Source organism: Dendrobates tinctorius, unplaced genomic scaffold, assembly GCF_039654945.1.
Source record: "Dendrobates tinctorius isolate UK_male_01 unplaced genomic scaffold, ASM3965494v1 ptg000087l, whole genome shotgun sequence".
Classification (NCBI taxonomy): domain Eukaryota; kingdom Metazoa; phylum Chordata; class Amphibia; order Anura; family Dendrobatidae; genus Dendrobates; species Dendrobates tinctorius.
Window position 1 is genome coordinate 9,651,899 of NW_027361755.1, and position 24,384 is coordinate 9,676,282.

The following is a 24,384-nucleotide window of genomic DNA, read 5'->3' on the forward strand; positions in this document are numbered from 1 at the left end:
GCTCAGTGTAAAAAAACGGAATCCATCTCTGGATTCCGTCATTTGATGAACAGTGATGGATCCTGCGCCCATAGGCTTCCATTCTAGCCAACGATGGATGCTGCTGGATCCGTCGCTGTCTGACTTTTTGACGCAGACAAAAAACGTTACTTTGTCCGTCCTCTCCACACGATGGATACACAAATTCCAACGGATCCAGCGCACAACGGACGAAATGCAAGGCCATCTGTCGTAATCCGTTGTTAATACAAGTCTATGGGGAAATAGATCCTGTGGGCAAATCAATTTTTCTGCGAACAACGGATTTTGACTGACTCCTAAAGACTGGTGTGAAACAGGCCTTACTTGGCCACTATGTGGTGTTTGCAGGTACGCAGGATGCAGTGACGAGTCGCGAGACAATTAGGTGCTTTCTATATTAACGTTTATAAGACTAGAGAGAACTTTCCTCAGTCCCGGCCTGATCACCAAAAGGGGTAACACGGGTTGCTCTTGCATGGGTTCTATACAAGCACACACAAACAGGTAGAACATAACTACTTCCGGCAACAGTCGGTCACTATAGGGCCGCGGTATGGCCGACTACGAGTCCTTAATTATAAAGTCAACTTAGCCGTCCAGACGTCCCTCGCCGTTCGGGTTGGTGGTCTTTCAGCGTAGTAGTTGCTGAGGCGATGACGAAGTCTTTGCGCAATCCGGCGCGCTGATGACACTGGAGCCCCACAGGCTCCGGCGGAGTCCTTGGATGGTTGGGCTGCAGCCCCTGGCATGGGGCAAGCGGCAGCGATGTGTGGTGGTGAATGACAGGCCACCTGTGCAGCTAACGGCTGCGACGGGGGGTCTGCGGTCTGCAGAGGCCCGGCCCCTGCAACGGACCGGAGCGGGACAGTGGTGGCCGCCAGCGGTACTGTACTTGCCGCGGCCACTGGTGAGAACAGGGCTGCTGCAGCTGGCAGGGAACAGGCCGCAGACGCGGGCTGGGGCGAGATGGCAGTGGCCGCGGGTTGAACTGGGTCTGCAGTGGCCACGGGCTGGAGCAGGGCAGCAAGTCGCGGATAATCGCCTCGGTACCGTCCTTCTGGAGTCCTCGGTGAGCGTCCTCCCTGGCACTGGTGAGTCGCTCTCGCTTTCAGCCACTCCCACGGTCTCCTGCTGTCTCTGTGTCGGTCTGCTGACTCATTGTCCCGCCTCTTTGGTACTGGTCCCTCCCCCAGCCCATCTGTCTGTCACAACGGTCCATCCCTGAAATCTGCCCCCTGGGGACAGTTTCCCCCGGTATCCAGATGACGGCTCCCTTGGTTCCGGCTTGGACACTCGACAGGGGCCGTTCCTCCCACAACTATGTAAGCTATGGACAGAAGAGACAAACTGCCACTTTAAGAGACAGAACCCCCTTAGCTAGAGCAATTGGACATTCCGATCTCCCCTGCAATAAGATGTTTTTGGTTTGTTCTGCATGCTAGGAGAGGGGAGGGGCTGTGTTTCCAGGGAGGGTTCTGAGCTTGGAGTCTGAAGGAAGCTGGCGTGCTGGATTCTGTGAGGAGAAAAACGTGCAGCTTAAAACTGACTGAACCTGTGGGATGGTGTACCCTTCCGGGGATAACAAAGGTGTTTTTTCCTGTGTTACTGCGAGGAGCCACGAAGATATATAAGGAAGGAACAGGCTCGGGATCTTCACACTAGGACAAGACCACATTGCACAGAGCTTCCAGGGAGGACATCGCATCATCTTGCAGAGAACTGCAGGGGGCCCCCAGAAAGGAACTGTAACACCAACTTCACCGTGAGTGTTAACCTTGTGTGCGCACATGTTTAGGGCTTAGGATAGGCTGCAATAGACAGAGCACAGTAGCCATGTGGCTGGTGTAGAAGCGTTAGAGTTAGAGTAGCAGCATTCTGTACTTTATTGCATTGTTTTGCCTTTTGAAAGAATACACTGATCTGTAATAGTTGGTGCTCCGTGCCATTTGTACGGCCCAGCTAGAGAATATCACTTTTGTAAATTGTTTTATGTCATTGCATACCCCTGTTTACTCTTTCCTAACACTGCATTCCTTGCCTGTAAATAAATTAACCCTTTGCTGCTTGCACCTCATCTTGTGTACCGTAGTCTCCCTGCATTGTGGTGGTCCCCCGGCAATCGCTTCAACTAACCAATGTAAGGAGATGCAGAGTTACACTCCATACATTGCTTACTTCCACCTGTTTCTGGAGCAAATAATCTGATTGGTGGGGTTGCTGGATTTTGGCCACCCACAGATGTCATGTTGATGACCTATTCTGTGGGTAGCTCTTCAATATGTTAGTCACACTGAGTCCTTGAAGCCATCTTCAACGGGTGGTAATTACCTGCTATTTATTTATTTCAGCTGCTTGGTTTATTTTATTTTGTATTGCAAAAATATAGTCATGGTCAGCTACTGTATGTATGAATGAATGTAGCTTGAAGCATTCTTCCTCTCTCATCAGTGGCTCTGACTGCTGTTCTATCCAAAAGCTACAATATCTAGAAGTTTAATCTTCAGCAGCCCTCTGATCTCTTCTCTTTCTCTCGTAGACAATAAGGTCACTCATTCTAGAGGAGGAATCATTTGGCATATTAGCATAATAACCATATTTATGCATCAACTTTTTAAAGGGAATCTGTCACCTGTTTTTTTCGATGTCATCTGAAAGCAGCATAATATTTGGGCAGAGACCCTGATTTCGATAATATGTCACTTACTTGGCTGCTTGCTGTAGTTTTAATAAAATTGTTTTATCATCTGAGTTATGTATAACTCTGCCCACACCACTTGACAAATTTCTGTGTACACTGTGCAAAGGCAGAAAGCTGTCAATTAGTGGTGAGGTCAGTATTATACAGAGCTTGTGAATATGAAGGACTACATGACAGTAGGTTTATTAGTCCTCTAGTGATAATCTCCTACTTAAAAAACAGAGGTTTTATTACAACTACAGCAAGCAAACCCAATAAGTAACACATCACTGGAATCAGTATCTCTGTCTTTATTGTATTCTGCTCTCAGATCAGGTAGAAAAAAAGCATAGTGACAAATTCCCTTTTACAGTCTTGAGGCTAAGCATAGACTTTGTTTCAGTTCCCCTCTTACATTAGGTAACATTTAGGTTCAGACTCTGTGACAATGATTTTTAGAAAGTGACGTATTGGATAAATCTACATAGCGTGCACATGCTGCTTTCCTCTTAAGCAATCTTGGTAATGTAACCAGCTTGTGAAAAGGTTTCCTGTCACTGAGATGCTTGCAGTGGATTGTACAACTTGATTCTTGCTGCTGCGGACAGCTTCTGGGTATGTAATTTATTTAGTTTTGTTACTTTGATCTTTTAAGCGTTAACATGATATTTAAATTACAGGTTTTGTTACTTGTCTTCTTACTCAATATCATCTCAAATTGGTTGTTATATGCTGCACACACATTTGCTGAACAAGAGGAACAACTCACATTTATTATCTAGCTCAAAAAATGAACATTTCCATTCTGCTAAAATGTAAAACTTCAGGGTTCTTCCGTTATCTTATCTCATGTTTGAGCGCAAAGCAAATGTATCCAACAGGAAATAGCTGCTCTTTATATTGTAAAATATGAGATATACTTACATTTAATGTACTCCAACATAATTTGAATAATTTAAAGTGAACCAGTCACCAGATTTTCATATATCCACTGCCTTAAGTCATCTTTACTAGCACTTCAGCAACCTGTTTATAAGAACCCAGCGCCCTCGAATAACATTTATAATCGTCCCATACCATACAAAAGTAGGCCGATAAGTATCGCTGCTTTGTGCTCGGTTCCTCCTCTATCGCTGATATCTCCTTCGTCATCCACAGTCTGTTGTGCCTACACAGCTCCTCTTCTCTACTGTGCAGGCGCGAGAGTTGAACAGACTGGATTACATAGTGGTCCACACAACGACTTACACTCAACTATATACTTCAGTCTCTGAGCCAATGAATAAAGCAAAGATGGTAAGGTGTAACTCTCACTTCTAAACAGGAACGCCAGAGCTCAGTACTTAAAAATGATCTATCACCAGTCTGGGAGCCTTTTTATTTAATAAGAGAGTGGGCAGCCTCAAATTGAGGATATTTCTAAATATGACCTATTAACAAAAGTGCTCAAAAAAAATTTAAACCCCCTGTCACAGAGAGGAGTCAGAAGACCCCAGCATCTAATTGCTCCTACTCTTGCGCTGAAAAGAAGCACTTCTCCTTTTTAAATGGTGTTAATTTGTTTTGCCAGAACAGGGGTTAATCAGCAATGTTGGAGACTGGGAGTATGAACTCTCAGCTGAGCTTGGTTAGCCACTCCCATGCCCTCTATAATCTGAGTCCTGATTCAAACTCATGTCAGAGCTAGCTTATGCTGCATGGCGTGGAGAGGTGTTTATATGAGTTTTGGAAGAGTTATCTGTGACTGTTGGGTGGTTTGTAAGTGTGATAATTCCCTTCCCTCTTCTTACTTTGGTTATTCCCCTGTCCTTCACTCTCTGGTGCATTCCTCTGTTATATGTGAGTGAATATTTGTATGCTTGCTATTTTCAGTTACCCTTGTTCATGTTGTCTTGTTCATCGGATTGGTGTACTGCAGTGCACAGTAGCACCCCTCTTCCCTGGTTGGGGGAAGTGAACAGACGGAGGGCTGATTCAGGAGATAAGGCAAGGTTGGCGACCCCGGCATCTTCACCTCTAGAAGTATCCCGGGGAATAGGGCGAGCTAGGGTGCCCCCTAGTGATAGCAACAGGGAAGGAGCCCTTGGTCTTGGGTTACTCGACAGCTGGGTCATGACACCCCTCCTTTTTAGCAAAAGTCAGGCCCGATCTTCTGGATTATAGGATGCTAGCATGCAGAGCAAAAACCAACAACTCTGCAAACCCTCTGACAGTGAGAGAGCAACATAATGCAAGTCTCAGCCTGGGACAGTGGAAAGATTCGGCCTCCTCGAGGTGAGGTACCTGGCAGGAGGTCAATCGGGCAGTCATACAGCCTATGAGGTGGCAAGGTCTCATAAGCCTTCTTGTTGAAGACATCTGCATACGTCCAATATTCCGTGGGCAGGCCCGGCAAATTAGCAGGAGAAGTAGGAGACCAGACAGGACAAACGGGAGTAAGGCACATTTTGTGACATCCTGAGCCCCAATTGTTATGAATGAGTCACCGGAGGAGGAGAAAACAAAAATACAAGCTAAGTCCAGAAAACCGGAGAGGTTGGTAGCTATCGGATTGCAGACCCCTGATCCTATACACCACAACTAACAGTAGCCGTGGGGGGTTCCTACGGTGCCCTAGACCCCTCATCACAGCCGGAGAACTACATAAGCCTAAAGAAGGAAAGGGGAAATCTAAACTGCCCCAGAGCAGACCCCAAAGCAATAGACAGCCCCCAACATGTATTGTCGGTGAAAAACAGATGAAAACACAAACACAGACAGAAAGACAGGCTGAGCAAACGATGGGGCCCAACTAACTAGATAGGACAGGACAGAAAAGATGCTGGCTGCAATCCGCAAAAAACCCTACCAAAAATGTCCCAACCGTCTGATAGGGAAAAAGGCCCTGAAGTCGCTAGACTTCAAAATCACTATATCAGCACTCAGGTATATTCTGAAAACAGAGCAAAGAGATCAACTGATCAGAGACAAAAAATGGAATTCAGCCAGTCCCAACCAGGACTGGCTGAATACAAACACTAAGGAAACCAGACAAAATCTCATGGAATAATAGCAGGGCAAAAATTAGCTTTTAGTAGACAGGAACTAAGCTGGATGCAAGAGCTCAGAGCAGAAAGGATCACTAGCAGCCCTGCAGGGCGACGGCTGCCTTATATCCACTCAGAAATTCCAGATGTCCAATCACACTCCGCCAGTTCAGATGACAGGTTCTTCCCATCCCAATCAATTTCACTACCACTCTTCACCAGCAGAGGGAGTTCATCAGACATCAAAGGTGAATGGGAGAATGAACTCACAACAGTACCTCCCCCTTGAGGAGGGGTCACCGAACCCTCATCCACGCCACCAGGGCGATTAGGATGGGCCCGATGAAAAGCATGAACCAATCTTTCGGCATGAATATCGGATGCAGGGACCCAAGAATTATCCTCCTGGCCATAACCCTTCCATTTAACCAAATACTGGAGTCTCCGTCTAGCCAGACGAGAATCCAGTATCTTCTCAACCTCATATTCCATATTACCTTCAACCAATACAGGGCCAGGAGGTGCCACCACAGGAACTACTGGCTCAACAAACCTCTTTAACAGAGACTTATGAAACACGTTATGGATCTTGAATGTAACGGGAAGAGCCAATCGAAAAAAGACCGGAATAAGAATCTCCAAAATCTTGTAAGGTCCAATAAATCTAGGTTTAAACTTTGGAGAAGCCACCTTCATAGAGATATTCTTTGATGACAACCAAACCATATCACCCACCTTAAACCGGGGACCAATGGTCCTATGCCGGTTGGAAAACCGCTGGGCCTTTTCCTGGGAGAGAGACAACTTATCCACCACTTGGTCCCAAATCGGGTGCATTCTCTCCACCACAGTGTCAACACCTGGGCAGGCAGGAGCCTCCACCTGCCCTGAAGAGAATCGAGGATGAAACCCAAAGTTACAAAAAAAAGGTGACATCAGAGTGGCAGAACTAGCTCTATTATTTAAAGCAAATTCGGCCAAGGGCAAAAATGAAACCCAATCATCCTGATCAACAGAAATAAAACATCTTAAATACGACTCCAAAGTCTGGTTTGTTCTCTCCGTCTGCCTATTGGTCTGAGGGTGAAACGCAGAGGAGAAGGACAACTGAATTCCCAGCTTGGAACAGAAAGTCCTCCAAAATCTAGAAGCAAACTGAACTCTTCTGTCAGATACAATGTTCTCAGGAATCCCGTGAGAGCGAACCACCTGTTGCAAAAACAAGGGCACCAACTCTGAGGAAGATGGCAACTTAGGGAGTGGTACAAGATGGACCATCTTAGAGAATCTATGACAAATCACCCAAATAACAGTCATTCTCTGAGAGACAGGCATATCAGAGATAAAATCCATTGAAATATGGGTCCATGGCCTCCTGGGCACCGGCAAAGGCATCAACAACCCACTAGAGCGAGAACAAGGTTTAGACCGGGAGCAAGTCCCACAGGACTGCACAAAATTCCTGACATCACGAGACAAGGCGGGCCACCAAAAAGACCGACTCACCAAATCTCTAGTACCAAAAATACCTGGATGACCAGCCAATGCGGAGCAATGAACCTGAGACATCACTCTCTTCCTCCACTGGTCAGGAACATACAATTTTCCAATGGGACAACGCTCAGGTTTGTCCTCCTGAAACTCTTCCAGAACACGTCTCAGATCAGGCGAGATGGCAGAAAGAACTACCCCCTCACCTAAGATGGTAGCAGGCTTGGTCACAATAGGAAAATCAACAAAGAAATTCCTAGAGAGGGCGTCTGCCTTGACATTCTTAGTGCCCGGAAGAAAAGAGACCACAAAATCAAAACGTGTGAAAAACAAGGCCCACCTAGCCTGTCTAGGATTCAAGCATTTGGCCGACTCCTGGTAAATCAAATTCTTGTGGTCAGTAAGGACCACAACTTGATGTTTAGCTCCCTCCAACCAATGTCTCCACTCCTCAAATGCCCATTTCATGGCTAACAGTTCCCGATTCCCCACATCATAGTTACGTTCGGATGGGGAGAACTTTCGGGAAAAGAAAGCACAGGGATTCATTTTAGATGTTACAGGATCTTTTTGGGACAAAGCAGCTCCTGCACCAATCTCAGAAGCGTCCACCTCTACCTGAAACGGGAGTGATACATCAGGTTGCCGCAAAACCGGAGCAGAAGTGAACCTTCGCTTCAGCTCCTGAAAAGAAGAAACAGCCTCCGGAGACCAATTCAGCACATCAGCCCCCTTCTAAGTCAAATCAGTCAATGGTTTGGCAATACCAGAAATATTAGCTATAAATTTATGATAAAAATTAGCAAAACCCAAAATCTTCTGGAGGGCCTTCAAAGAAGTGGGCTGAACCCAATCATAAATGGACTGTACCTTGGCCGGGTCCATTTCAATAGTTGACGGACACAAAATAAATCCCAAAAATGAAATCCTCTGTACACCAAAAAGGCATTTCGATCCCTTGACATACAGGGAATTCTCCCTCAAAATCCGGAACACAGTCCGAACATGTTCCACATGAGAGTCCCAATCCCTGGAAAAGATCAAAATATCATCCAGATAGATGATCAAAAATTTATCCACCAAGTCTCGGAAAATATCATTCATGAAACACTGGAAGACAGAAGGGGCATTAGTGAGCCCAAAAGGCATCACCAGGTACTCAAAATGTCCCTCCGGAGTATTAAACGCCGTCTTCCATTCATCCCCCTGCTTAATGCGAATAAGATTATACGCCCCCCGAGGTCAAGCTTGGTAAACCAGCAAGCACCTTTAACTCTGGAGAATAGATCAGAAATCAGGGGTAACGGATACTGATATTTAACAGTAATTTTGGTGAGGGAACGATAGTCAATACAAGGCCTTAATGAACCATCTTTCTTGGCCACAAAAAAAACCCCAGCACCTAAGGGTGAAGAAGATGGTCTAATATGACCCTTCTCCAATGACTCCTTAATATAGGATCGCATAGCCTCGTGCTCGGGTACAGATAAATTGAAAAGTCGACCCTTGGGAAATTTACACCCAGGGCTCAGCTCAATTGCACAGTCATAACTCCTATGAGGAGGCAAAGACGCAGACTCATTCTCACTAAATACATCATAAAAATCAGCCAAATAGTCAGGAACATCATGCGACTGGGGACAGGTGGAGAAAATAGGAGCGTCACTAAGGGCACACCGACAACCCCAACTCACCACAGACACAGATTTCCAATCCAAAACTGGATTATGGATTTGCAGCCAGGGAAACCCCAGAACGATGGTATCATGCAAATTATGCAACACCAAAAATCTGCAATTTTCTTGATGGTCTGGGGCGACCCGCATTACCACCTGGGTCCAAAACTGAGGTTTATTCTTTGCCAAAGGAGTAGCATCAATACCTCTCAAAGGGATAGGCGTCCACAGAGGAGTCATAGGAAACCCACAACGTTAGCAAAATCCAAGTCCATCAGGTTCAGAGCTGCTCCCGAAACCACAAAAGCCTTAGTGGAAAATGTGGACAGGGAGCAGATCAGAGTAATTGCCAAAAGAAACTTAGGTTGAACACCACCCACAGCAAATGTGTGTGCAAAGCGTTTCTCTCGTTTAGGGCAGACAGAAATAATATGAGAGGCATCTCCACAGAAAAAAACACAGCTTATTACGCCTTCTGAACTCCTGACGTTGCGCCCTAGACAAAACTCTGTCACATTGCATAGGTTCAGACATTTGTTCAACAGATGGCAACACCTCTCGTGCAGTTTTGCGTTCACGCAAACACCGATCCACCTGAATGGCTAATGACATAGAATCGTCAAGACCAGAGGGAACAGGAAATCCCACCATAGTATCTTTTACGGTTTCTGACAAACCCTTCCGAAAGAGAGCTGCCAAGGCACCATCATTCCAGGTACTAAGGACCGCCCACTTTTGGAATTTTTGACAGTACAACTCTGCAGAATCCTGACCCTGGCTCAATGCCAACAGGGCCTTTTCAGCCTGATCAATAGCATTAGGTTCATCATACAACAACCCCAAGGCCTGAAAAAATGCGATCACATCAGTCAGAATAGGATCATCAGGTTTCAAAGAAAATGCCCAATCCTGGGGATCGCCGCGCAGCAAAGAGATGACAATTTTAACCTGCTGCGCGGAGCTCCCCGATGAGTTAGGCTTCAAGGCAAAAAATAATTTACAATTATTCTTAAAATTCAGAAATTTAGACCGATCCCCAAAAAACACATCAGGAGTAGGGATCTTTGGTTCAGCAGCATGTGAAAATGAGCAAGATAGGCGGAAATTCCCCGCACTTCAGCAGCAAGCTGCTCCACATGATCAGACAACCGCTCAATCTCCGTTGAGAAAAAATTCCCCCTACGGCCTCAGAGAAATAGAGGAAAAAATATACACCAAAGAAAAAAAAAAATTCTGACACTCTTTTCCTTTTCCTTTTTTTTTTTTTTTACAATTCTTTCCTGCTATTGAGCACCCTAGAATTTGCGGTATGGCTGGTGATTCTGTTATGAATGAGTCACCGGAGGAGGAGAAAACAAAAATACAAGCTAAGTCCAGAAAACCGGAGAGGTTGGTAGCTATCGGATTGCAGACCCCTGATCCTATACACCACAACTAACAGTAGCCGTGGGGGGTTCCTACGGTGCCCTAGACCCCTGGTCACAGCCGGAGAACTACATAAGCCTAAAGAAGGAAAGGGGAAATCTAAACCGCCCCAGAGCAGACCCCAAAGCAATAGACAGCCCCCAACATGTATTGTCGGTGAAAAACAGATGAAAACACAAACACAGACAGAAAGACAGGCTGAGCAAACGATGGGGCCCAACTAACTAGATAGGACAGGACAGAAAAGATGCTGGCTGCAATCCGCAAAAAACCCTACCAAAAATGTCCCAACCGTCTGATAGGGAAAAAGGCCCTGAAGTCGCTAGACTTCAAAATCACTATATCAGCACTCAGGTATATTCTGAAAACAGAGCAAAGAGATCAACTGATCAGAGACAAAAAATGGAATTCAGCCAGTCACAACCAGGACTGGCTGAATACAAACACTAAGGAAACCAGACAAAATCTCATGGAATAATAGCAGGGCAAAACTTAGCTTTTAGTAGACAGGAACTAAGCTGGATGCAAGAGCTCAGAGCAGAAAGGATCACCAGCAGCCCTGCAGGGCGTCGGCTGCCTTATATCCACTCAGAAATTCCAGATGTCCAATCACACTCCGCCAGTTCAGATGACAGGTTCTTCCCATCCCAATCAATTTCACTACCTCTCTTCACCAGCAGAGGGAGTTCATCAGACATCAAAGGTGAAGGGGAGAATGAACTCAACACCCAATGGAGTACTTCTCCAGACCTCCAGTCCAGAACTGGTTCATGTTTTTGCAGCCATGGGAGACCTAGAAGTAGAAGATAAGAGAGACCAAACAGCACATGAAGAGAAAACTTCTCCAAATGTAGCGTTCCCACCTGAAGATCAACGGGCTCCATGATGAACTGTATTATCTCTGGGAGAGGCTTTCCATCCACTGAAGAAATCGCCAACGGATATGGAAGACGTAGGACCGGAATCTTATACCGCTTGACCACAGGCTGTTGAACAAAGTTACCTGCGGAGCCAGAGTCCAGGTGGGCCAATTCAACAAAAGTCTCTTTGCCGCAGGAGACAGATACAGTCAGGGTCAACGATGGAGAGGTAGAAGTCTTGCCCAGGGTAGCCTCTCCTACCAACCCTAGGCACTGGCTTTTCCCGGTCTCTTGGGGCAGGACCGAATAAGCATGTCCCATCGGTCCGACGAACCTCTTGGTGGCGCTGGGATAGCTTCACCTGGTCTATCTGCATGGATTCAAGCGAAGAAGTCACAGCAGGAACTTGCTTACCGATCGGTCGATGGAAAGTGGGAGCCAAGCGTACTGATCTTCTCTCGCGGTTCACCTGTTTGGTCCATTCCTGGAAGTTAGTGTCAATTTTGTTTGCGAGAGACACCTGGTCACCCAGAGAGGTGGGTATTTCCTGGCCTGCCAATTCATCCTTGATTCGCCCGGAGAGGCCTTCCCAGAAAGTCACCACCAGAGCCTCATTGTTCCAGGCGAGTTCCGAAGATAAGGTACGAAAACGGACCACATACTGGCCCACAGGGAGGTTACCTTGGTGTAACCGAAGCATAGAAGAGGCTGAAGAAGAAACTCGGCTGGGCTCGTCGAATAAATTACGAAAGGCTTCCAAGAAGGACTGTAGGTCTGACACCAATGGATTCCCTCTTTCCCACAGAGGATTGAGCCATGCTAGGGCCTCACCAAATAGATGTGACATGATGAAGGCCACTTTGGCTCGGTCCGAGGTGAATTGATGAGCCAGGAGTTGGAAGTGCAAAAACTGGCTGCCTGGTGGGTCACCGTGGTGGTAACTGCCACCTGCGAGAGTGTGGCAGGGGTCGGTACTGCTAGTGTGTCAAGACGGGTGTTCACAGACCGTAGATAGGAAAGAATCTTGTCCTGCTGATCCTTATGACGGCAGACATCCTGGTATAGGTCCAAGATGGAAGAAACCTGGGAGCCAGCGGATTCTTGGTCTGTGCAAACTGTGAGTGTTGCAACCACTGTACCAAAGCCCAAGTAAGACCTGGAGGGGTGTGACTAGGAACCTCACCCAATCCGACCACGAACACACATCAGCTAATGACACCACAGTCCGTGGACAGACAAGGTGTTGTGAATTTGCTTTCTGGCCTCCCTCTGGTTATTACTGAAGATAGTGGAGCTGGTCAGATCGACAGAGGGGTTGCAAGTTCTCTTTCAGGGCTCCCTTTGGTGGTTACTGGAGGTAATGGAGCTCATCTGATTGACAGAGGCTTGCCACCTGATAATGATGATGACGATTGGAGATCTGGGGTTTCAGATTGGGATTTAAGACAACTGACTCTCTCTATCCCTGCTGGTGATTTGCTTCCTGTTCCTCCTGAGGTCTGATTTCTCCAGCTCTGTCCCTGCATGTTCAGCTAAGTGGTTTATTTGCTATTCTGTTTACATTTGATCTGGTTTTGTCTATCTCTTCTTGGTGTGGGTCAGCCAGCTCCAGCTGGAGCTGTGCTGAATCATCGCCCATATGTTACTGCTTGTGTCAGTTTGTTTTATCCCCTGTTAGATTGGTCTCTTTTTGCTCTGCTTTCAGAATATACCAGAGTGCTGATATAGTGGGGGGCGAGGTCATGTGACTTCAGTGTTTTTTGCATCAGACGTGTTGGACTTTTTGCAGAGTTTTTTGCGTTATTGCAGACAGTGTATTTCCTTTCCTGTCCTGTCTAGTCAGTGTAGGCCCCATCATTTGCTCAGTCTATTTTCCTGCCTGTGTTTGTGTTTTTATCTTGTCTCACCGACAATATATGTTTGGGGGCTATCTATTCCTTTGGGGTCTGCTCTGGGGCAGTTTAGATTTCCCCTTTCTTGCTTTAGGCTTAGTTAGTTCTCTAGCTGTGCCAAGGCGTCTAGGATCATCATAGGTACGCTCCACAGCTACTGCTAGTTGTGTGGATAGTATCAGGGGTCTGCAATCCACTTAGGTACCAACCTCTCTGGTTTTCTGTGGCTTAGCCTGGACCTGCTCTCCTCCCTGGTGACCCATTCATAACACAAGGGAGTTGATCCAGGTGCTACTCCAAGACTGACATTGGGTAGATGGCGGCCTAACCCTAGGAGTGGATAGCTGGAATGGCCTGGGGAAATGTCCAACAGATGCAGACAGTTGGAGAGGATGACAGAAACTGCAGGTGCAGACAGGACAGTCTATTGGACAAATGAGCACTGAAAGGTACAGCCGTCTCGGCTGCCATTGAGGTGAGCACTGGTGGGTACAGCTGGATCTGCTGCCGTTGAGGTGAGCACTGGTGAGTGCAGCTGGCTCTGCTGCCATTGAGGTGGGCACTGGCGGGTGCAGCTGACTCTGCTGCCATTGAGGTGAGCACTGGTGGATGCTGCTGGCTCGGCTGCTGTTGCGGTGAGCACTGGCAGGTGCATCTGGCTCTGCTGCCGCTGAGGTGAGTGCTGGCGTGTGCAACAGACTCGGATACAAGTACAGGGATCTGAGAACTGACAAGCGTGTTAGAAACAAACTCACAACATAGCACATGCACCTCCATGTTGGAGGAGGCGGTTTAAATAGTAAGTGACCTCCAGTTATTGGCTGGGGACACTTTAGAGGAACGCGTGCGGCCCCTTTAAGAAAGAGGAAGTGTGTGCACGTGCGCTCTAAGCACAGTGCCTGAAAATCTGCTAGGAGTGCACACACCCCGGGCAGCAGCAGACCCAGAAGGAGCAGGACGGGAGCCTTGGCGTGAGCATGCTAATATCTCTGCAGAGAGAGAAAGGGACTGCAGGCAGAGATGCGGGTGCTACAGACATTAGGGTTACATCTGAACACTTTTATTAAAAAGGTTGTACTAATTTTGAACTAAGAAAGCTGACTGCATCATTCGGCTGGTCTTCGACACTTCCATTCAGAATTAATGGGGCGGTGGTGTGCAAAATTGACCACCAATCAATTCACATGGGGCTCTTTAGAATCTTGGTTCTCGGGATCGATGGGGTTCCCTATTATCAGACTCCAAGTGATCAGGAAGTTAGCCCCTACCCTATGGATAGCGAGTAACTTCCAAACCTAATACAACCTATTTAATAGGCAAAATTTTAAAAAAATCATCAACCTATGGCTGCTCATTCTGTTATGAAATGAAAGGGCAGCCCTATATTGATGATAGGTTCTCCTTATAATCGGTGGAGGTTTCAGCAGTTTGACTCCCAACATTTAGAAATATTTGTCCTACCCAAACTATAGGTGATAGTAAATTAGAGACTTAAAAACTATACTGAGAATAGGTGATAAATCGTTATTGTTGGCAAATCCCTTTAATACCTTTCTGTCAATTTCATCTATCTCATTACTAATATTTAAACAATTTCATGTCATTTTATTGTAGTCAAATAGCCATCTTTAGTCATATTAAGAAATAGGAGGTGGCACCCTTATAGAGACAAGCCTGTAGCATGCCACAGTAATTATACTTCATCTATTGCTGTAAAAATGTTCTAAGAACCATTTTCAGCGTACAACAATCATTGCTTCATCCAAAAAATTGCCTATACTACATCATAAACATTATCATTATAAAACTTTTCTCCACACACTATTATTTGTCTACTACGCCACCCACACAAGACTAAATGTGGACTGTGACTACATATTCCAATAAGATGACACTTGTACGCCCACAAAATGCTTTTTGCTAGAACTAATTGCAGTGCACAGACTCTGTGTTGTGGTTAGTCTGATTTTACTTATTGCATTTATCACCTGTTTTAAACAAGATGCTTAATCATTAATTATTCTCTTTTTAAATGTACAATTGGTGGAGAAAGGTTGAAAATGATAGACCTAGGTCTTTTTTCAATCGATGTAACCAAAAGGCATGAATGAACCCAAACACAGTTTGGGGTTCATACCGGACACCTAGTATCTGATACCCAACCTTGAACACTGACTTTTAACAGGATGTCCGGGTTACTGTTTGGGTTCGGATACCTAATAAAGTTTATTGAAAGGCCGCAGCGCCTGAGCCTGTATAAATGCCAGATCACGAGTGCTGCCGCCATTCTGCTCTGATTAGTTTAGGGACAGGATGCAGTTGGAGTGTGGGACAGAATTACACTGCACACTCTGCCAAAAAGTCGCTGTGTGTACTCTGCACGTGTCTCAATGGGAGTACTGTGCTAAAAAGCCGCTTTGTCTACTCTGCACCCCCGCCTGTGGGAGTACTGTGCCTATTTAAATGTAATGTCCAGCTCAAAGAAAGAGAGACAACAGTCTCACCTGCACATAATGCAGAAACTTGAAACTATATAGAAAAAAATTAACCGGAGTGTAAGTTGGTATGCATGCGAAATAGGAGTATGTGCACACTGGCCACAAAATACGAACAGCACAAACAACAAGTGGTGAGCTTTTTAAATGTGCAGGTGAGGCTGTACTCTCTCTTTCTTGGAGCTGGACATTACAATTAAATTGCTTCCCGCTAACTGTGTGTCCATGTTTGGGAACTGGTCCTTCTCAGCCCTTATTCACACAAGATGTAACTATCACACATGGTAAGGTTTTAATATTAGAGGTTAGGACCATCTTGAATTTGGGTACACTTTGAAGTTAGTGGGATGGCTTCTACGCTTTTTGTTTAATCAAAACGGTGTTTACTAAGTACCCAATGTTATTTATATGCACCATTGCTTTTACATATAACAGGGCATATGTTTTTTTTTCATTTTGTGGAAAGTGTGAACATGCTCCTATTTTGCATGCATACCAACTTACATTCCAGGTAATTTTTTTTCGGATTACTTTAAGCCTCTGTGCGTACTCTGCCACCCTGCCTCTGGGAGTACTCTGCCAAAAAACCTCTGTGTACTCTGCCACCTTGCCTCTGGGAGTACTGTGTCCAAAAACCTCTGTGTACTCTGCAACCCTGATTGTGGGAGTACTGTGCCTTTAAACTGCCGTGTACAGCACAGCCGTATCTGTCTCTGTGGGGTAACTCTGCAAAACAGTCAGTGTGGGTACTCTGTGAAACACCCTTTTTTGTGATTTTATTTCAATTTGGGGAGGCCCCAAAACTTTGTGAATGGAAAATAAACAAACAATCTGTGGTGCAGTCTAACAATGTCTGGGTGCGGATGGTATAATTCTATATTCAGCCAAAGGTACAGACAAGTATTATGAGATCCATGCCTGGCTCATTTTAATGAATGTGAGTTTGCCCATGTTGGCTGTGGACGCACTTCCTGCCATGCTAAATTCACATTCACATTCCAACAGTACACTTTTCCACAGGACAGGACAGCACCTACGAGGCGCAAAGAGCAAGCTCAAGCCATGTGTCCTATTTGGAGACCCAGAAGTTAAATGAGCCACAACCTACATCCAGTGTGTGGAGACATGTGGACACATACTCTTCCACCACGTTGTTGAGACTGTGTTGACCTAAAAGGAGGGGAAGATAACCCCTTAACGCATTTCCTCAGCCCCTCTTAACCACTATTAATTAGACACTGAAAACCAATGATGGGTGAAAGTCGGTCACAGCTTTATTAAAATTCTTTTATAAAATTTAACAACCTTTTGTAAACAGGCACTTAGCTTTCTTAAAACGCGCTAGCCGCTCAATGCCCCGCTCCATAGACGCAGGCAAGTCAGCCGGCAAGCCGTAGCTTCGTGCAATAACTTCTCCAACGCCGTGACTTGTAATAACTACAAATAAAAGAACGAAATAACATAACATCAGCAAATTCGTAACAAAAAGGGGAGAGAGGGTGGGAAAAGCACTTCCAGGACCGCAGTGAACGGAGGAAGAGGAAGGGCTGCTAAAATCCCAGGATTTTATGTACATAGGAAGGGGCTGTGCTAATCCCTTCTTTATCCCAATTGGCTCCCCATACTTAAATCCCACCTTCATTAAATCATGGAAGGGCAGCTGTCATGCCCGAACCAATCAGGGGTAAGGGGAGGGTAGGAAAGGCACACCCAGTCAGTGGCACTTTCCTTAATCAGATCAGTGCCCACCAAACTGTTAGGCTCACGGATTTGATCCCTTTAGTTTTTGTTTTGTGGTCGCCTTCTTTTTCTACTGAGCCATAGGAGACACACCTTTTTGTCTGGGTGTTTGGATTCTGTTTTCAAGCTTCAATCTGTGCAGATAACACAGATGATTTAATTTGTCCACTCATCACCTTTTGGGTGCAGCTTTACATTCTGTCCTTCAGGTGGCGTTTCCTGCTGATCATAGATTTATTTAGCTGGTCTTACATTGTATTGATGTTTGGATCCAGTCTGTGAGCTGTGAGCTAAAGATTTTCACCTTGTTTTTTTGTTGCACTTTGCACCTCACTTCTGTTTAATTTTAGTAAGTTGGCTGTATTTTTATTAAGAGCAATTGCTTTATTTTTCTGTTTGGTATTTCGTTATTTTCGTTCCTCTTGTAGTTAAATTACATTCTGCTCTGCCCTCTGGTTCTTTAGAAGGAATGTGAAGCAACTCGACGGCTGTTTAAGAAGTTTAGGTCTGAGTTGCCATCTGATAGTTCTTTAGTTAGGGCAATTTTTCTGTACCCACAGGCACCACTAGGGACTGCGGTGTCAAGATATCTAGTCTGTACAGGAATTGGCAGGTTCAGTTAGGGTTTTTTAGTGTCTAACCTATTAATCACAAGTGAGTTGCTAAACGGGCATAAACTAAATGCTTCCTCCTGCTAATAAGGACCTTATCAGATAGTGGTGCTGGATGTTGTGATGTGCTGAGATAGGTTTTCCACATGTCTGCCATGTTAACCCTCCCTTCCAAGGTGGTGTTGGTGTCCCAGCTGAGTTGGTGGCTTCGTTCTCTTCTGCCTTGTGTTTCCACTGAGCCTCCGCTGTCAAGTTAGGATTCCGTTAGTAGCGTGTCTACCAGCATGCACAGATAGGAAAGGAGGCACAATGAGAACGCAAAAAACCTGCACAGACCGCCTGCACATTCAAAAGCAGCTCTGACATATATCTTTGAAATTTTTAAAGAAGCTCTGCACCACCAAATTCAACACATGCAACAGGCAAGGGATGTATGTAAAACTGGCCATGCCTTGAGCTGCTAGATTTCGACCATTATTGCACACCATCAAACCGGGCTTGTGGTTTAGTAGCACCAACCACATATCTGGCTGTTGTTTGATCCCCATCCACAGCTCCTGTTTAGTGTGGGATTTTTCCCATAAACAGATGAGTATTAGAACAGCCTGCTATAGTTTACCCCTGGTTGTACTGAAGTTGGTGGTGCAGGTGCAGGGTCGGACTGAGGCACCGGGACACTGGAGAATCCTCTGGTGGGCCCCGGCCTATCCCCAGCTCCTGCCTCCTTCATTAGTCCCTGCCCTGTCCTGCATGCCAATAGTGTGCAACCTTTATGCTATAGCCGGCAGCGGCGAGTAGGTTATTCAAATGATATGAACAGTGCAGCTGCGTGGCAGCTCTTTCACATCACCTTCTGCCAATGCTGGCTTCTATTGACTAAGGCTAGGTTCACATTTGCGTTCAGGAGGGCTGTGGATGGCAGCCTGCTTCCTCTTTTCTTCCTCCGTGAAGCTTCACCTATGCTCCGTCTACTTCTGTATGTATCCTGCTTTTCCCTGTATACCTATCTTTAACATTGGGTACGCAGGGACATGCTTTGTATGCAGATGCGTCCGCATGTGGTGATTTGACGTGTGCCGCGACTGCACGAAAACGCAAAATATTGACGCATCCTCATACAACGCATGTCCCTGCATACCCAATGTTAAAGATAGGTACGCAGGGAAACACAGGATGCATACAGAAGTCGTTGGAGCTTCAGGGCGGGAGAAGGGAGGAAGTAGGCAGCCCTCCGCAGTCCTCCTGAACGCAAATGTGAACCTAGCCTAAAAGCGGTGTGCTGTGCACAGCATGCCTGTGTGTGCAGATACAGAGTGTCGTCCTCACTTCAGCCAGCACAGTCAGAGCCGCACAGCTGACTGACACAAATGATACAGGCACGCAACAGCTGACCCTCAGTCACCTCACGTCACCTGTTTCTTGCCAAGTTGCTTGGGTCTCCGACTCTTCTTTAATGCTGTGGACAGAGGTGGTCTAATGCTGACTGGCTGACATGCAGCCAATCAGCATTAGTTTGCTTTGTGTGACCTCACAGCACAGCTTAAGCTATGAGCTGAGCTGTGATAGGTCGGCTGTCCTGCCCAAGCAACACAGCAATATCATAGAGGAGCTGAGGGACCTTTATGATTGATGACTGCAGCAATGTGAGTGTAAGTAAAATATATGATACCTGCAGGCAGCCTGCAGCATAGTTCTCCAGACATTGAGGAAATTAGGGGAGGGGGACCCCATGCAATCTAAAGGTGACAAGGGATGGGGGTCCACGATAGAAACAGTGGGGAAGGGGGCCCTCAGAAAATTAGGTGACAGTGGGGAAGGGGACCCTCAGAAAGTTAGGTGACACAGTGAGGAAGGGGGCCCTCAGAAAGTTAGGTGACACAGTGGGGAGGGGGGCCCTTAGAAAGTTAGGTGACACAGTGGGGAGTGAGCCCTCAGAAAATTAGGTGAAACAGTGGGGAAGGGGAACCTCAGAATATTAGGTAACACAGTGGGGAAGGGGGCCCTCAGAAAATTAGGTGACACAGTGGGGAAGGGGGCCCTCAGATAGTTAGGTGACACATTGGGGAAGGGGGCCCTCAGAAAGCCAGGTGACACAGTGGGGAAGGGGGCCCTCAGAAAGTTAGGTGACACAGTGGGGAGGGGGTCCTCAGAAAATTAGGTGACACAGTGGGGAAGGGGCCTTCATAATATTAGATGACACAGTGGGAAGGGTGCCCTCAGAAAATTAGGTAACACAGTGGTGAAGGGGGCCCTCAGAAAATTAGGTGACACAGTGGGGAAGGGGGCCCTCAGAAAATTAGGTGATACAGCGGGAAAGGGGGCCCTCAGATAGTTAGGTGACACATTGGGGAAGGGGGCCCTCAGAAAGTCAGGTGACATAGTGAGGAAGGGGGCCCTCAGAAAATTAGGTGACACAGTGGGGAAGGGGGCCCTCAGAATATTAGGTGACAAAGTGGGGAAGGGGGCCCTCAGGTATTAGACCACTTCACGGTATCCACCTTTCATGTATGGCACATGATAAATGCTACTGTCAATCTCTGACAGCGGCATTTAACATGCAGCGCGGACGTGCATGCGCATCATTCTCTTATCCATTGGCGCACCTGTTACGCGATTGGGGGTCACCAATAGGTTGCCATAACAGCAAGGGTTCAGCTGATGACCCTTGTGCCTGTCATTACGGAGCTCCTTTGAAACCCCACAGGAGACTGTGATGTCTGCAATATGCAGTAATGCTTTGGCATCACTGTATATAGCAGGGGCGATCAGACAATCTCGATCAGTAAACACCGTAAGGCTATGTTCACACATTGCATTTTTACTGTATTTTTGCAGCGTTTTTGTTTGCACTACATGTTGCTTTCAATAGGTGAAAAACACTACTAGGGTATGTATGTTCACACTGGGCGTTTTTTCAGCATTTTTCAACCATTGACTTGAATGGATGGTGAAAAAACGTTGCAAATTATTAGGTTGACTTTCTTAGGGCAGCACGGTGGCTCAGTGGATAGCTCTACAGCCTTGCAGTGCTGGAGTCCTGGGTTCCCACCAAGGACATCTGCAAGGAGTTTGTACTGTATGTTCTCCCCGTGTTTGCGTTGGTTTCCTCACACACTACAAAGACATATGTTAGGGAATTTATATTGTGAGCACCATCGAGGACATCGATGATAATGTATGCAAAACTGTAAAGCGCTGCAGAATATGTTAGTGCTATGTAAAAATAAAGATTATTATTATTATTATTTTGCAGTGTATTTGCTGCAGAAACATCAAGGACAGCCAGATGTGACCTCACACTCGGCTCTGCTTCCTCTAGATGGCAGGTTGCATGATGCGTCCGTATAGCCAGGGGCGTAACTACCGAGGGCACAGGGGTCGCAGCGGTGAAGGGGCCCACAGTGCTTAGGGGCCCGCCCAATCCACCAAAGAAGCAGCCGGCTCCTGTCTGTGAAATAACATAAAACTTGTCAGGAGTGGGAATGTCCGGTTACTCGCACAGCCTTGTGCAGCATCCATGTGAGAAGTCTCCGTACTGCGTGCAGCAGGGCGGGTCTGAAATGTTGAGTGCCAGCTCTTGGACACAGCTTCGCTATGTATACTGTCCGGTCCCTCACGGTAGGCGGCCAGTCCGGGAGCCAGCAAGCAATGCTGTACATGGGCCGGCGGGACCAGCAGCGCTGAGCCTGTGGGGAGTTGGCCCAATTCCCCAGTGCTCAGTGCTGTCCGCGCTCCGGAGACTCCTGTTGCTCTTTGCTTGGATTACTGGGATACTTTCCTGAAGAGAAGGCTCCTTGCACAGACGGCAGGATGACTCGTCCTTTCTCACAGGGGTTGCAGGTGAGTGACTAGCCGAGAGCTGAGCTCATCCACTGCTCACTATTTAATCTCTATTTGCTGCTTGTGCTGTGAACAATCATTTCAGACTGCGGACTGGTAAGAGTTCTATCTCACAGGACACTGTCTGCCCAACTTCTGCGCTCTGGAGACCCTTGCATGCTCTTGTCGGTCTGGTGTCTGCACTTTGACATTTAGGCTGTAGTCACACACAACGTCAAAAAATAGGGACTGTATTGTACGGCCGTAATACGCATAAATGGTCCCTAAATAGTGATCCATATGTCATCCGTTGTCAGGGTGTGGCCACGTATTTTTCTCATGTAAGCATCCATATGTAATCCGTATGTAATCCATATGTGATCCGTTTTTTTCTCGCAACCTTGCAAAATGAACATTTAACGGTTTTGAGGCCTGCACATAATTTAAATCATCAGCACCGACCCTATTTATTGCCTCAAAATCAGGTGGCAGCCTCCAATCTGCCCATTTTGGTGCTGTGCTTGTGTTGGTGTCTTGGTGGTTGTTAGCAAACATGTCAGACACACTCAAGCAAAAAAAGGAAGCACACTGTAGCGCCAAACCATGCAAACATGAAAAATGAATAATGAATTGCATTACTGCATTAGAAGTATGAAAAATTGAGAAAGTTTAGTGCATAAAATGGCCAAGTTATGTGTACCTGGAAGCCACGTTAAGGCATTTCTTGTTTTCCAGGTCCCTATTCTATGCCAATCCTCACGAAGACTGTAGTCTCCATCTGAATGGGAACCTATGAAAAATCCTCTGTTAGGACTGAAGTCTATATCTCTGTGGAGGGGAAATGGCCCTGGTTTGATTAAAAACGCCTGCAGCTTACAGGTGGAGTGCTCAGTCAGAAGGTAAATGAATCAAAATTTCAAAAACTGACCGTCACATCCAAGCATAATGTGAACAGGTGCTTAACCAGGTCCAGAACATGATGCTGGTCCTGGTGCTGGTGGAGCTTGTGGGTTGCAAAAGCTCGGGTCAGAACATGGGCCAGCCACCTCTTCATATCCCCCGTCTGGGTCTATAATGGGCTCAGTATCTGACCCTGTCTCCCTCTCTGTGAGGTTGGACTGAGTTCTGTTAGGAAATGTACAAAAAATAAAATGTAGCGCTGACCCTAAAAAGCATATGTGTCATGTGGTGTGATGTCTGTACTTACGGTCTGAGATCCATACTAGGTGCCAAAAATGACAAGCGGTCAAAATATATGTATTTGCGCTTGGCCGGTGCTGCTGCCCCACTCCTGGCCCTCTGCTGTCTTTCCCGCCGGTACTGGTCGCGGATGCTGCGCCAGCGTCTCATCACATCATCAACTGCAATGTGAAGTGAAAATGGACTTTAACCTTTGTGAAATGTGCCAAGCAATATTCCTAAAATTTCACATAGTCAAGTGGCCTAGTAGGGGGTGGTTTTTAGCTAAATTTTTCGTTAGCAAACAGAGATACCTACAAACACAGTATAGGATTGTAGGGGCTACTTTTCAAAAAGCTCACTTCTGGCCTTTAAGCTGATTGGTAAAAAAGGCAATTACTTATGAATTTGTTGTTGCTCCTCACGTGGCCGTTGGGCAAAGTCTGGAAACATGTGCATACAGATGCGCCTCCATGCCGCCTCTTTTCAGGCCCAGTCTGAATAATAGGCATCCCCTTGGTCCCAAAGTTCGGGCCTTTCCTGGACCAAAACAATTAAGAGCTCCACATTAATGTGGCTAGACATGATGCTGTACTCCGTGGAGGCGTACATCCTGGATGTCTGGAGTGCTTTTTGAGCTAATTTGCATGTCTAAGCTTCCTGATGATGGATTGGCCCATTTCCTGTCACCAGGAGAAGTCTGGCGTATTTCTCGCAAGTCACACGTCTGGTCCTTGTGTAATGCGTTGTTTTTGAGCAACCATAGACTTGCATTGGCGTACTACGGTTGTAGTATGCTGACAATCGCAGCATGCTGCGATTTGCTCTGCCCGTAAAAAATATGCGACAAAAATACGGCTGATGGGAGCTGCCCCATAGAGAATCACTGGTCCGTGTGCAATGCGTGTTTTTAACGCCTCTCACTCATCCGTATTCCTCTCTAGTGTGACGCCAGCCTTAGGGTTACTGTCACTTTAACATTTCAGTTACAGCAGTCTATACATTCCTGTGGTATCCCCATAACAGGCATTCATTATCACTGTCCTGCTCCCTGTGCATGTGTGGTGGGCTCTGCTCATAGTCAGTAGTACAGAGTGATCAGCCAGTCTCACAGGTTGCCACGACTGAGGTAAACAGTGGCCTGATATGTATATTGCTGAATTGCGACTGCTCACCCTCACGCCTGAGGTACTGTGGGTCAGGGCGCAGAGGTTGGCATAATTGTCTGTATAGGTATTGCTCACGGATAGTTATGTTTGGCAGCCAATCAGGTTGTGGCTTTTGTCATCCAAAATCTTGTAAAGAATGAAGCTAAGCTTTGTGTTAGGAACGGCGGAACGCACTAAATAAAAATAATAATATAGTGCGTTCGCCGCTCGGGGTCCACCGTGCAATAGATGATATGACTGCTGCTAGGTAATGACAGAGGAGCAATATGGCGGTATAATGCGCACGGGTTCAACTTCACCCAA

General features: G+C 46.4%; 1 protein-coding gene across 3 annotated transcripts in view; it reads left to right on the forward strand.

Annotated features, from left to right (window-relative positions):
- The first annotated feature begins 3,234 nt into the window (after positions 1 to 3,234).
- The window catches only part of IPCEF1 (interaction protein for cytohesin exchange factors 1), a 575,254-nt gene continuing 554,104 nt past the window's right edge, over positions 3,235 to 24,384 (forward strand). For 2 of the 3 annotated variants that reach the window (XM_073585732.1, XM_073585734.1), the window contains exons 1-2: positions 3,235 to 3,313; positions 22,469 to 22,632. The gene's annotated coding sequence lies outside the window, so the exon portion shown is untranslated. The remainder of the gene's footprint in view (positions 3,314 to 22,468; positions 22,633 to 24,384) is intronic. The other variant, XM_073585733.1, reaches the window with a different exon arrangement.